Here is a 12875-nt window from a genome sequence, read left to right on the forward strand (position 1 = left end):
AGGCACTGCCATGTTTGTGTAACTATTTCTGTAACCTAACAATTTCTGAAACCATTTCTGTAATGCTAAAGAACAAGTATGACGTAAAAAATAAGTATTTACATGTAACGCATGCATATAAACAATGTGTAAGGTTCGTTCTTTATATTTTTTAGAAAGACCTAATGGGTATTTATTAAAAACACAGTTTTGCCCGAAAGGCAAAGCATCATTTGCGATAGCAAATTAGTAGGGAGCTATATGAAGTGAGTATATTACTTTTATCAGCCATATGAAGTTGTAAACATTCGCTTACTAGCTTAATTACCAAGCACGGTGTCACGTGCACACAGGTAAACATGAACACATTGCACTCCATGGCCGTGGAAACTCACTCTCAAAATGCTGGAGTGAGGAAATGCGGCAGCAGCAGCAAGCGAATAGACCTTCATGTTGTCTCTCGCATCAACGCGGACTAAACATCAAAAGCAGAGCACATCTGAAACTACTGGCGCTCCGCGCGTGCACTTCGTCCACTTCGCATTTTGTCGCTAATTTCGCAGTAAATAAATGAAAAAAATATGACTGCACTCTCTGGTTGTATTATCTCAATGGTACTGAAGTAGCGACAAGCTAACTGGTGAAATTTAGTTGGTAGTCATAACTCTTGTTCTGGTATCTGTCATCGCTTGAATTTTAGCCAGCTAATATGATAATTGTAATACTAGTTGAAGGCAGTTTCCAGTGCAGCACCTCAAAGAAACGCAGAAAAAACTCTTGACACATGCTATTTCATTCAACTTGTTGAACTGTGAACCACTAGACAACCTGCTACAGTCTTCAAAACTATAGTCACTAAAAGAAGCACTTCTAACAGTGTTACATAAAAATTCCGAAGTGCTGCCTTCTGCAAAGGTACTTAAATTTTCTAGGAGGCAGAAAATTATCTATTGTGCACATTGCATAATTAACAAACTATGCTGCGCTCATAGTTACCTTGTGACCATTTCCAACTAAGTTTAGAAAAGTAAAATTCAGCAGAGACACTTTAACACTGCTTACATGTGGGAATGCGAAAGGATCATACCGTTTGTAAACATCGGAACATCATGAACGTGCTCATTTTTATACAATAATGACATAGCACCACCGCCTCCACATTGGCTGCGCCGTCACGCACACAATGATGCACACACCAGGTGCACTAATCAGCCAGAACTGCAGAGCTGCCGTGTCGTCGAGGAAGCGTGCACGTCTCGCACCCTGGAGGCCCGGGTTCAGTTTCCACCCAGGCCAAAATGTACCAAATTTTCTCTATTTGAAGCCATTAATCCACTTTGTTTACACTTTACAAGAGCTTCCTTGAGAAATTTGACGTCAACCCAAGCATTTTTTGTGTTCTTACTCTTTGCTCCATGGGCCATTTTTTGGTGCCATCTTTGGGTCAGGTCAATGTTGACAGATTTTCGAGTAATGGCGCATATAACACTTTTGCACTGAAACAGTGATAATGCTAGGTTGCTAATGTGTCCACTGCAGCAAAAAAAAAAGACGGCCAACCGAGCGTTCACGATAAAGAAGACAAGGTCGAAGTACATGGTTCAATTGAACAAATATATATTATGGTCTCTCTGTTCTGTCTCTTTTTTTAGTGCTCATTATTCACTCATTCTTTATCTTATTCATGTCACACTTAAAGTTAAACTACATCAAGCTTGTATTCTTTAGCTTTGACACTTGGATTGATTGACCTCCTTAAATGCGTTAGCATTCTTTGGGTATTCACATACTTTCCGGTCGTTATCTATCAGTCTGTCTGTCTGTCTGTCTAAGCATTTTCCCGCCTTCCTGGGTCACTGGGTAGACAGTGGTCGAATCGGTAGCACATCGCGCTGCTGTGCTGAGGTAATCTAGGGTTCGAAACCAACCATCGGACCAACCTGGGTCACCGAGTATGTGGCAATGTGTACACACGTTCCGCTTCTCAACGAACCTCTTTCGTGCCGACATGAGTCGCTGTAGATGCGGGGCTGGGTATGTAGGTACTGCTGTTCAAGAAAAACTGACGCCGACTTGGAGTATTGGTTATGTGCCACTCGCTCTGTGCTAGTCTCCAATTAACCCCTTTATGTCAACTTGGGTCACTGGGTATGTGTGAGTAGGTGTGTGCCAGTCTTCAATGAAGGTCTTCGACGCAAACTTCGGTAACAAAATTAAGGTATGTGCCGCTCTACAATAAATAAAGAGGTAGCCTAAATTTATCCAATGGTGAACTGAAACAAGCCCACGTCACAAAGGTTCCTCAAGGACAGTGACCCGACACGTTAGTAGGCTACGCCACAAATGCACTTGGTATGTGCCGCTCTTCAATGAACCTCTCGCAAAACTTGGGTCACTGAGTATACGCCACTGAGTGTGCAGCCAAGCAAAGGAACAATTCTCAGCGTTCACAGGCACCGGTGTGCCATGCTTCTCGTATCGGAGGCCTCGCGGGGACTTCTAAGCAGTGCTACTAGAAGGCGCAGCGTGTCAAAAAAAAGAAACGCGAGAGGAGCTTGATTGGCGTAATCCATTTTCCAGGGCAGCAGGGCCATCGACTATAGCGCTACCGCTCGGGAGAACGTGAACCATGGCGGCACCTCGACTCTGGGCACTTTTTCTCCCTAAGAACGCCATTAGCCTGGGTACTAACACAAGAAACATCCATACATGGGTCCATTCGTCCCTAGCTATGCTACCACACAACTTGAAACACAGCCGCAATGGAGTGGCTGAAGTCGCGCTTCTTGCATTTGTTGCTCTGCCATGCTCTGCAGTCGTAAATAGTTTTTTCTCTGTCGCGATGGAGGCATATGAAAACCCAATAATCGCAAAGTGGTCAGTGAAGCGTTTGAAATTAACGACGCGGTATCAGTATTTCTGAACTTTGGTGCCAAAGCATCGCTTGTGATTCTTGCGGGAAATTTACACCATTATGCGTTGTGATCGTTCTGCATTTACGAAGTAACCTGCAGTAGAGTTTAATGACTGTAGAGCGTGCAAAAGCTGTACAGCAACATGGCCATTTGCCCTATGTTTCTGTGCGAGACGCAAGATAGGATAAACACGCGCTTAGTGAAGCTACTAAATTGTAGAAGTTACGAAGTGCTTCTAAATTAAATCATGGGGTTTTACATGCCAAACGATGTGCTTCTAGTTAATAAGCTGTCGCATTTGATTACATTGGTTTGCAAACAGAGGTAGGTGCGATAGAAACCATTTATTTCTTCCGACGTGTGCTTCCAAAATGCACTTTCTTAACTTCTTGTAACATGAAAAGCAATGCGCATAAAATTTTTTTTCTTTTGTCTCCATGCAGCACAGGAGCCCCAATTGGCTTTCTGTGCGACAAGTTTATGCCGTTCTGTAATTATCCATAAGTTATGCAAACGGTTCAAGGCGGCATGAACCATTACATTCTAGCAGGGTTGAACTGGAAATCACATGCTTGTGATTCTCTTTTAACCCCGTAGTGCTTGAACTTTTCTTTTGTAAAAGAAATTAGACAAGGCTTTGTTTAGGCCAGATGTGCCTAAAGCAACCGTGCAAATTTGCTAAAGAAATTGCTAGTTGCAAATTTATGAGCAGGAACTGTCACATACTACCATGCAGTTAAGTTAATATACACTTAAAATGCGCATGTGCTTGCAAGGCAGTGAACAATTCATGACAAGCGTTAGTGGTGAGATCATTTGATACTAAAGAATAATTAACAACAATCTAAAACAGTGCTGCTTAGCTATCAACAATTTGTGTTGTGCTGGTGCACAATCTGGCTGACTAACACAATCTGTTAGTCAGCCTTCAAGAGCCCACCAAGAAAAAGAAATTTACTTTTTAGACCACGCAAATCATTGATAGCCAAGCAGCACACTTGGTATAATATTGCACACAAATTCCCAAAAATGTCAGAACCATTGAAATGACTTGACACATTGCTTTGCTTTAAGTGATATATTTCTCACTGCTCCAGTCAGTATGCAAGTTCGACTAAAATTTGATGTCTTCCTCGATTGGCTGATTCATGCCTTCAATGTCTTTATTCATTTATACATTTTTACAGACCATTTATGCACCTTGGTAATATGTTTGCTATTGCTTTGCATTGTCTGAGTTTGGCACAAGCCCAAGGAAAACCTTTTTTTTCTTCTGGGAGTTGTTTGTTGCTTCTGTTTAGCTTCTGGAAGCTTCTGGAACATGGCAGGCCCCAAGCTATCTTCAGTGTTCACACTGCTGGCATTTTCATTTTCTTATAAAGAAGTATAGTTGATGCAAATGAATAAATTTTGCCACGAAACTTGTTCTTTCGTGAGAATCTACTGTCCTCCACAAAACAACCTGTAACGGCATGGTAACGGGCAGCACAAACAACGAAGACTAAGAAAGAACCACACAGAATGAGTGCTGAACTACAACATTTTATTCATAGAAGAGTATTGTTTAAATACAAACAAGGTTATCTAAGCCCAACTATCGTACGTGACAATAGAAAAAGGAAAAACAAAACTAACGGCAATGACAACAAAGACTTAAAAGCATAAGAAAACATATGTTGACACCAGGTACGAATCATGACATAGTAGTTCAACCTCGCTTGTAAAGAATTGCACATGTGCCTAGCCCTTTCTTCACAAGGTTATTTCAATTTGTTAAAGTGATACCAACGCCTGGCTGATGCATGCAGTTCCTCTTTTCTTTATATGGTATGCCTCAAGCAGCTGGCATGTCCTCCGATTTTTGTGCTGGAAAAGCACTTCAGTCTCACTAAATATTGGTGTGCAACTGCTCCTGTTGCAGTGTAAGGCCATGTGGGAATGCACTGCATCTATACATCTCCGAATTCATCCTATATGTACTTGACAATACTCGACCACAGTATATTAGTAGACAGTATACCACCCCGATTTTAGAAGGCACAGAATGCATGTGGTGCTTGACTTTGCTAGTGCCTTATTCAGGAGCACTGGGGCGGGCACGGGCTCTTACTGCTGAGCATATTGTCCCAAGTTTGCAGCATGACAAAAACACCATGTATGTTATAATCGCTGGAAACCTTCAGTCGATGTCAGACTCATTACTGCTGCCCGTTACCGTGACTCAATACAACTGTCCCAGTTTCCCGTTCCTTTGAGTATTGCTTCTAGTGCAAAGGGCACTTTTCCATGTGTTCAGGCTGCCCATTGCCATGAATCAACACCAATTCGCCCATTTTCCCAGAACTGCATGCTGTGTCATATATTATACGGCAATTAATGCTTGGCTCACAGAACCAGCCAAATTCATTTCTCGATTGAAAAACATCGCAGTAGGCTTATAAATAGTAAATAGATATGCTGATATATTTCTTTTGTGCCGATTTCAAGTGTGCAAGTTGTGTAAATAACCTGTGTATATTTATAGACTTTTTGCACATTTTGTGATGAGATGCCAGTATGCATTATATTTTCAAGCAGAAATACCCTATCTCAAGTACAAAAGTCGCTATGTACTTTTTCATTGCTAAAGAGAACAGAAGATAGATTAATAGCTGTCTGCTTCCTTTTAGCGAGTGAAATAAGTTAAAGTTAATGTGTAACATTCTTTCCCGTTGTACATGGTATGTTAACAGTAATCGCCAATTACTTTGCTCTGGGCAAAAGTTTTATGTCTGTATACCAAAAACATTCATGAATATCTTGAGCAGTTTATTTCTGCATGAAATCATCATAATCAACTTGAGCAGCTTTCAAGCGTCTAAGTAGACCTTTTCATCGGGCGAGGAGAAAAGGGCGCGCGGAGAGCCTTTCCTCCTCTCTGGCTTGTGCGATCCCGCGCGGCGCTGCTGGAAATTTTGTCGCGTGCTGTGGAACGATTTAGAGATGTTTTACATAATAATCTGTGAAATTTCCCCAATGTCTATTCATATAAGATCATCAGGGAAGCCTTCCGCTACATCGGTCACTACAGTACGCGGAAATATCTCGTGAGGGCGCAAACACGCGACGCGCATTATCAGCCGTGGTGTGTGCATTTGTTGTGAACTATTTTGTGGGTATCGGTTTTAATTCAACGAACAGAACCGGTGTCTCTGTATTACCAGCATGAAATGGTAAATCTGCTCACTATCTGATCGCTTGGCGTAGGGGCTAAACACATGAAACATAAGAGCGCATGCTAGTGTACGGCCAACCTAAGGCAACTACGATTGGCAGGCGCTATATCAAACATTTGTTATACACCGTCATCGTTCTCGCGCGTTTCAAGTCTAGTACTAAGACCTGAAGTAACTATATGTCTACGCTAGCCTTCCTGCACGAGGCCGATGCCGCTGCTCAACACAGCGATCACTGCGGTTGGTGAACCAGCATGATACATATACAAGCTGTGATTCGGCATTGCCTTTTTGTCCTGTAAAGGCATAATATAGAGGGATCGCATAAAAAGAATGTGATGGCTATTTTTGAGGACAAAATTTCCGTAATACGTGTGAGTGCGTCGTAGAGAACGGAACGAACACTTGTACCCTACCCCCCCCCCCCCCGCCCCAGAAAAAAAAGAAAATCGGTTATCATCCTTTTTCTCGAAAAAGAAAAAACGGGCTAGCGCCGCAGTACGACCTCGTATAGTCACGCCGCACAATGTTTATAGATCAGCATACGGCATCAACGTTTATAGCTCTATAAACGTTGATGCCGTATGCTCGGACCATGCGCTATATAGAACAAATATATCTGTTATCCAGCACCTATCACTGCTATCACTGCACCTATATCGCGCGGTTCGTGAACTTCCGCTTTACTGGACAAGCTTAATTCACACTGTGAGGTATGGCGTTCGTAATAACAGAACTATTTTATTCATGGGTGCAAACCTCATCCACCGAACCAAGTAGTGACGCAATGTAATCTGCAACTAACAGTTTGAACGCTTGTCAAAGTATAACAGCAGAGCTCCTATCGTAGCAGAACGGTACCCACGCTGTTGCGATCATCGTGCATATTTCATTGCTCCTAAACCGCCACTTAGAACTAGAGGATAGTACTACGATAAGGTCACATTAGTGAATGGAACATTCAGAAATACACAATTGATCTCCGAGGCTGACTGTAGGCTCAAACATGCGCGCACACATCGCGCGGCGTGCTCCGTGCGCGCCAACGCCAGCAGAAAGTGCGGCCACGCCGACTTAAACCACTTCAGTACGTCTCACACAACCATTTGCCACGTAGAAGACACCACGTCACAGACCGCACAAGCGCGAAAACAAACGCTAGAAACTACCGCCATGCAATGCGGGCCGCTCGCTAAAGCCAGCATTCGATATTTCGCGGCGGATGGACGTGCTGTTTAGGGCTTCGTGGCGGCGACAAAATCATAAGTTTTTGTGCATGCTTTGAGCTTGCTTCTGCTTTTGATTTGCTGGTTTTTAAAATAATAATTGGGTAGTTTTCTTTTTTTTGTCACTCTCTTTTTTTCGTGTGTGCGTGTGTGTTTCGTGTATATTTCGTTTTGCAGGATGGTTAGAGCGTCCTTTCGCGCCACGTGCTTCAGCACGTGCAACCGGGTGGTACGTTGAGTATTTATAGCCTTTAAATACTAGCTTGGAAGTGGCAAGACTAATAGCTAGTAGTGGTTTTACTGTGTGTGTGTTGATAGGAAAGTGAGTGCGTGGCCGCGTGGTTGAACACGTGCGAAAACGTGTCATACCTTAAGTCTCTGATGCATTGATTAATTTTAAAACATTTGTGAGAATTACCGACATTTTAAGGATTTAGATCCTGTGCGTATCAGTTTTTGCCAGAAGGCACGTGCTCTGCATTATAATAGTATTATAGTATTTGCATTAGAAAAAGCCGTGCAATACATGGCAAGAAAGCCAGGAAAGCAGGCAGTGCGCGGGGGTTCCCTCAAGGAAGATGAGTGGACGGACGAGAATGGAGAGGCAACAGAGTCAATCGGCACACATTGTGATGTCGATGCTAGGCTGGAGAAAATGGAGGCTTTCCAGGAAGAGCTTGTCAAACAGGTTGAATAGCCCAAAAATGAGGTAAATAGGGAGCGTGATGCACGGAGGGTAGTGGAAAAAGGACTTGAAGCAGTCGAGGAAAAGCTGAACAGGGCCGCCATTGGGAACGAGAATGGTCGTGACAATGGGACGCAGTCCTCCGAAGTGACAGGAAAGCGAGTGCTAGCAAAGTACGTGGAATGCGTGCAACGTGGTGAAGGCTTAGCTGGAAAGAGCGGCACCTACCTTGAGGCTGCCACGCGGAAAAAATGGGGGCACAGGGGACAATGCCCCTTGTCAAGTCTGAATCACGCGGAAAAGGACAAAGGGAAGCAGGGAGAGGTAGGAGATAGTGAAAGGGTGATTATCGCCGGTGACTCAAACCTGGCTGGGTGCTAAGAAGCAATTATGGAGAGGGTGAAAGGCGATAAAAGAGTGGCGGTAGGACATTTCCAGGGCGGACACTGGGTTCTGTCATGGAGCGAGCAAAAGAAAAGCTCGCGGGAAATGCCCACGTGCGCAACCTTGTCATAGTAGCAGGTGGGCTAAGTGACGTCCTAAACAGGAAAGGGACAGGACTAGCCCAGCGCGTGGTGAAGGGGGTGGGCGACTTGCGCGAGCTGTCACCTCAGGTGCAAATCGTGGTATGCACGGTGCCGGAGGTGCCGGTACGTGACAGTCATGTACAAAGAGCCGTAGTTGCTGCTAATGAGGCGATATGGAAAATGAGCCGAGAGAAAGGCTTCGAGGTTGTCGAAGTAAACAGGGAAGTGAGAAGGTGTGGTAGTCTTAAAGGAGACGGGATCCACTTCAATTACAGCCTGGCACAAGAAGTGGGCTGGCGACTTGGTCGTTGCGCTGTTGCTTTTTTAGGGGGCCCGCGGGCGCTCAGGAGGCCAGAGTAGATAGTAATGAAGGTCCCCTAGGGCAACCTCAGAAGAGCATCGACGTCGATAACAGAAAAAGGAGGAAAGCAAGAAAGAGAGCTCGCCATGCAATAGGTTACATAAACATGCAGGACGGCAGAAGAAAGGAAAAGTGGGCAGAGATTGAGAAGCAGTTAAATAGAGAATAAATAGGTGTGTATGCGGTTACAGAAACGCGCCTTAGGGACTGGGAAGAGCCGCCAATGATTGAGAATTATGTTTGGGAAGGGTGCAACAGAACTAAGTCGGCAAGAAAGGGAGGGGGAGTCGGAATGCTCATCCATCAGGAAGCCAAATGGAAAAGAGTAAATTCAAAATGTCTAGAGCATCTTAGGTTGTCAGGTACAATGAGTGGGAAAAAAAAAAACTTGGCTAGGCGTTACGTATTTGTGAGCATGAAATAATTGCACAGAGAAGAATAAAGAGTTAGTGAAATGCTAAGCTGTGACATTAAGGGTTTCGGGAATGGTGCTGAAATTATCCTATTAGGTGACATGAATGCCCACATACAGGATTTATATGGCTATATCGACAACAACGGGAAGTCAATGCTAGACCTTTGTGAGCACATAATCTCGTTATCGTGAATACAGGGCTTAAGTGTGAAGGGCAGATCACGTGGGAAGTGGGAAACCGGCAATCAACCATTGATTGCTGCTTGATGACAGAAGGAATTCATGATAAGTTGAGAGAAATGGTCATTGATGTGGAAGGGTATTGCAGCATAGGGAGTGACCATAAACGTATCATATTGAATATGGTATATGTGGTTGGGAAAGAGAGCAAGGAGTGCAATATGGCCAGTCCAAATTTAAACGCTCAACAGATAAGTATAATCACTAGAGTAATTTAAACGCTGAACAGATAAGTATAATCACTAGAGTAGAGGAAGAATTTGGCAAATGGCCAAGTAAAGAGTGCGAATATAGTGAGCTTCTAAGTGTAATAACGACAGAAATACGAAAAGAGAAACAACGGGTTCGTTGGAAAGAAAAAAAAAAACGAAGAGCTGGTGGAACAGGGAGATGCAACAGGCAACCAAGACAGCAACACTGGGCTAACGAAGAAAGCAGCGCGGTGCACAAGCGCGGCTATAAAAACGTTCCCTTGTCATTAATAAAGCAGTCTTCTTGTTGCCACGACAGTGTGCATTACGCACGATACACGGGGTCAGAAGTGTAGCTCGCCCACGGGACCATGACCGACCTACGCCCGCCTGAGCCACTGCAAGTGGGCGACAACGTAGCGGCGTCCTGGCAGACATTCAAGCAACAGGTCGAGCTGTACCTGATAGCAACTGAGTCCACGAAACCACGCAGTAAGGAGCACAAAGCTGCAATTTTTTTGCACGTTGCGAGTCAAGAAGCAATTGTCGTGGTTAACACTCTGAACCTAACACCGGCGGAAGCTAAAGACTACGACGTTTTGGTTAAAGCATTTGAAAACTACTGCTTGTCTAAGCGTAATGAAACTTATGAGCGATATGCGTTTCGCTCGCGTCGTCAGGCACACGGAGAGCCATTCGAACAGTTCTTTCGGGATCTGCAACTAAAAGCAAGAACGTGCAACTTCTGGGATTTACGAAATTCCATGCTGCGGGTCGAATCGTCTACGGCATTTTAAGCACTTCCCTGCGAGAAAAATTTCTTCGAAAGAAAGACCTGACTCTGGCCACAGCAGTGGAATGCTGCAAAGCTGAGGAACTTGCCGAATCGCAAAATAGGGCGTGGACGGAAGAAAACAAGATTGAACCTGTTTTACGAACGCAAGCTAAACACGGATGCCAAAACTGTCGGTACTGCAACTTCTCGCACGCGCCAAGGAAGTGTCCGGCGTACGGCAAAACTTTGCCACCTACTGTACGAGCAACAAGCAGCCGTTGATGACGTGGTCGAAGGAGCGGAGAGTGACAGTGACTTCAACGTTTTGGAGATAGGGACGACGGAAAGCAAGCGTGGCCCCGAAAGTCACGACTGGATTGTAACAACGAGCATTGAGGGAACTGATTTGCAGCGGAAGGTCTGCACGATAGCGTATGCCGCGTTCGCTGTTCAAAAGGCTCGGAACTAGACAGCAGCCATACCCCTGCGCCATTACGGGGGCGGCGAAGTACCACACAGTGGAAAGGTTCGCCTCGCCGTGCAGTTAGACAAGCGGCGTGTGCTGCTTGAGTTCTTCATAGTAAAGAAGAAGCAAGCCATCCTGGGCCTCGGGGCAAGTGAGCAACTTGGTCTGGTCAACAGAGTGAATTCGGTGGACGGCAGCGAGGCATACGGAAGCTTAAAGCAGGTATTCCCAAGGCTACTGCAGGACGCGGCGCGAGTACAAAATGGTGCTTCGGAAGGACGCTGTCCCTGTGGTGCAGCCAACCCGGCGTGTGCCTTACGCCCTCAAGAAGCCGCTGAAGAGAGAACTCGACCGGATGAATGCTGCGAACATCGTCGAGAAGGTGGAAGAGCCGTCAGACTGGGTAAGTCCCTTGGTTATCGTGAGGAAGAAAAATGGAGACATAAGAGTATGCATGGACCCGCGGGCAACTAATACGGCGGTGAAGAGAGAGCACTTTAAGTTGCCATGCCGGGAAGAAATCGAAAGGGATCTAGCACATGCAAAGTATTTCAGCAGACTCGATGCAAACAGTGGGTTCTATCTAATTCCTCTCGACAAAAAACATCACAAATCTGCACATTCAGTTCGCCGTTTGGTAGTTATCGGTATCTCAGACTGCCGTTCGGTATTGCATCTCCACCAGAAGCTTTCCAGCGTACTATGAGCCAGATATTCGACGACCTCCCGGGAACACGTGTGTACATGGATGATGTGCTAGTGTGGGGTTCTATGCAAAAGGAACACGATGAACGCCTGTACAAAGCGCTGGAAAGGGCACAGGCAGAGGGCCTAACATTGAATGCAGAAAAGTGCATTTGTGGACGTACTGAAATCGGCTTCTTGGGTGGTAAGATTAGTTCCAAAGGCATTGAGCCAAATACCGACATGATAAAGTGCATTTTAAACCACCCTCCGCCAACGACAAAGGAAGACGTTCAACGCTTGCTTGGCACTGTGAACTATATATTTCGGAAAATACTTGCCACTGTTGTCAGCCCACACTGAAGCCTTACGCAGCCTGATTAGAAACGACAGTTTTCGAGTGGACGCAGGTTTACGAGCGTGAGTGGGAGCAGCTCAAAATGATGCTGACGGAAGCAACCATCCTGGCTATCTCTAGTCCGGAACTTCCCACGAAACTGTCCACGGATGCGTCAGCATTTGCACTCGGAGCAGTGCTTTTCCAACAACGTGTACGAGACTGGTGCCCGGTAGGCCACGCATCGCGAGCACTCACAGAAACTGAGCAAAGGTACGCCCGAATAGAAAGAGGCTCTGGCCATAAAATTCGGCAGTGAAAAGTTTAATGATTACGGTATTGGAAGACATGTCGTTATTAAAACCGACCGCAACTCTTTATTGGCAATTTCAAAGAAACGAATAGGCGACATGCCACCCCCTCTGCAACGACTATTTCTTCGAGCGCTGAAGTACGAGCTTTAGTTGCAGTATGTTCCAGGCAGCAAATTGGTTGTTGCTGACACCTTGTCACGAATCCAATCACAGGAACAACCAGAAAAAGCCACAACGGACGTTGAAGTTCATGTGGTGGGCGCCCTGACTGCCATTGTTGGACCAGCCACCCTATCCCGTCTGCAAGCAGCGACGGCCAGTGATGCAAGGACGCAAGACGTCATCGCCAGGCTGCAGTCGTCAATACCTGTAGAAGGCGAGCTAAAGCCCTTCGCACAAGAACTTTCTGTAGTCAACGGATTACTCCTCAAGGGAACCAAAGTAGTCGTACCTTCCAGCATGCGAACAGAGATGCTGCGACGAGTTCACCAAGGGCATCTCGGCTTAGGAAAATGCAAATTGAGGGCTCGCAAGTTGATGTATTG

Source organism: Dermacentor variabilis, chromosome 9 (genome assembly GCF_050947875.1).
Source record: "Dermacentor variabilis isolate Ectoservices chromosome 9, ASM5094787v1, whole genome shotgun sequence".
Classification (NCBI taxonomy): domain Eukaryota; kingdom Metazoa; phylum Arthropoda; class Arachnida; order Ixodida; family Ixodidae; genus Dermacentor; species Dermacentor variabilis.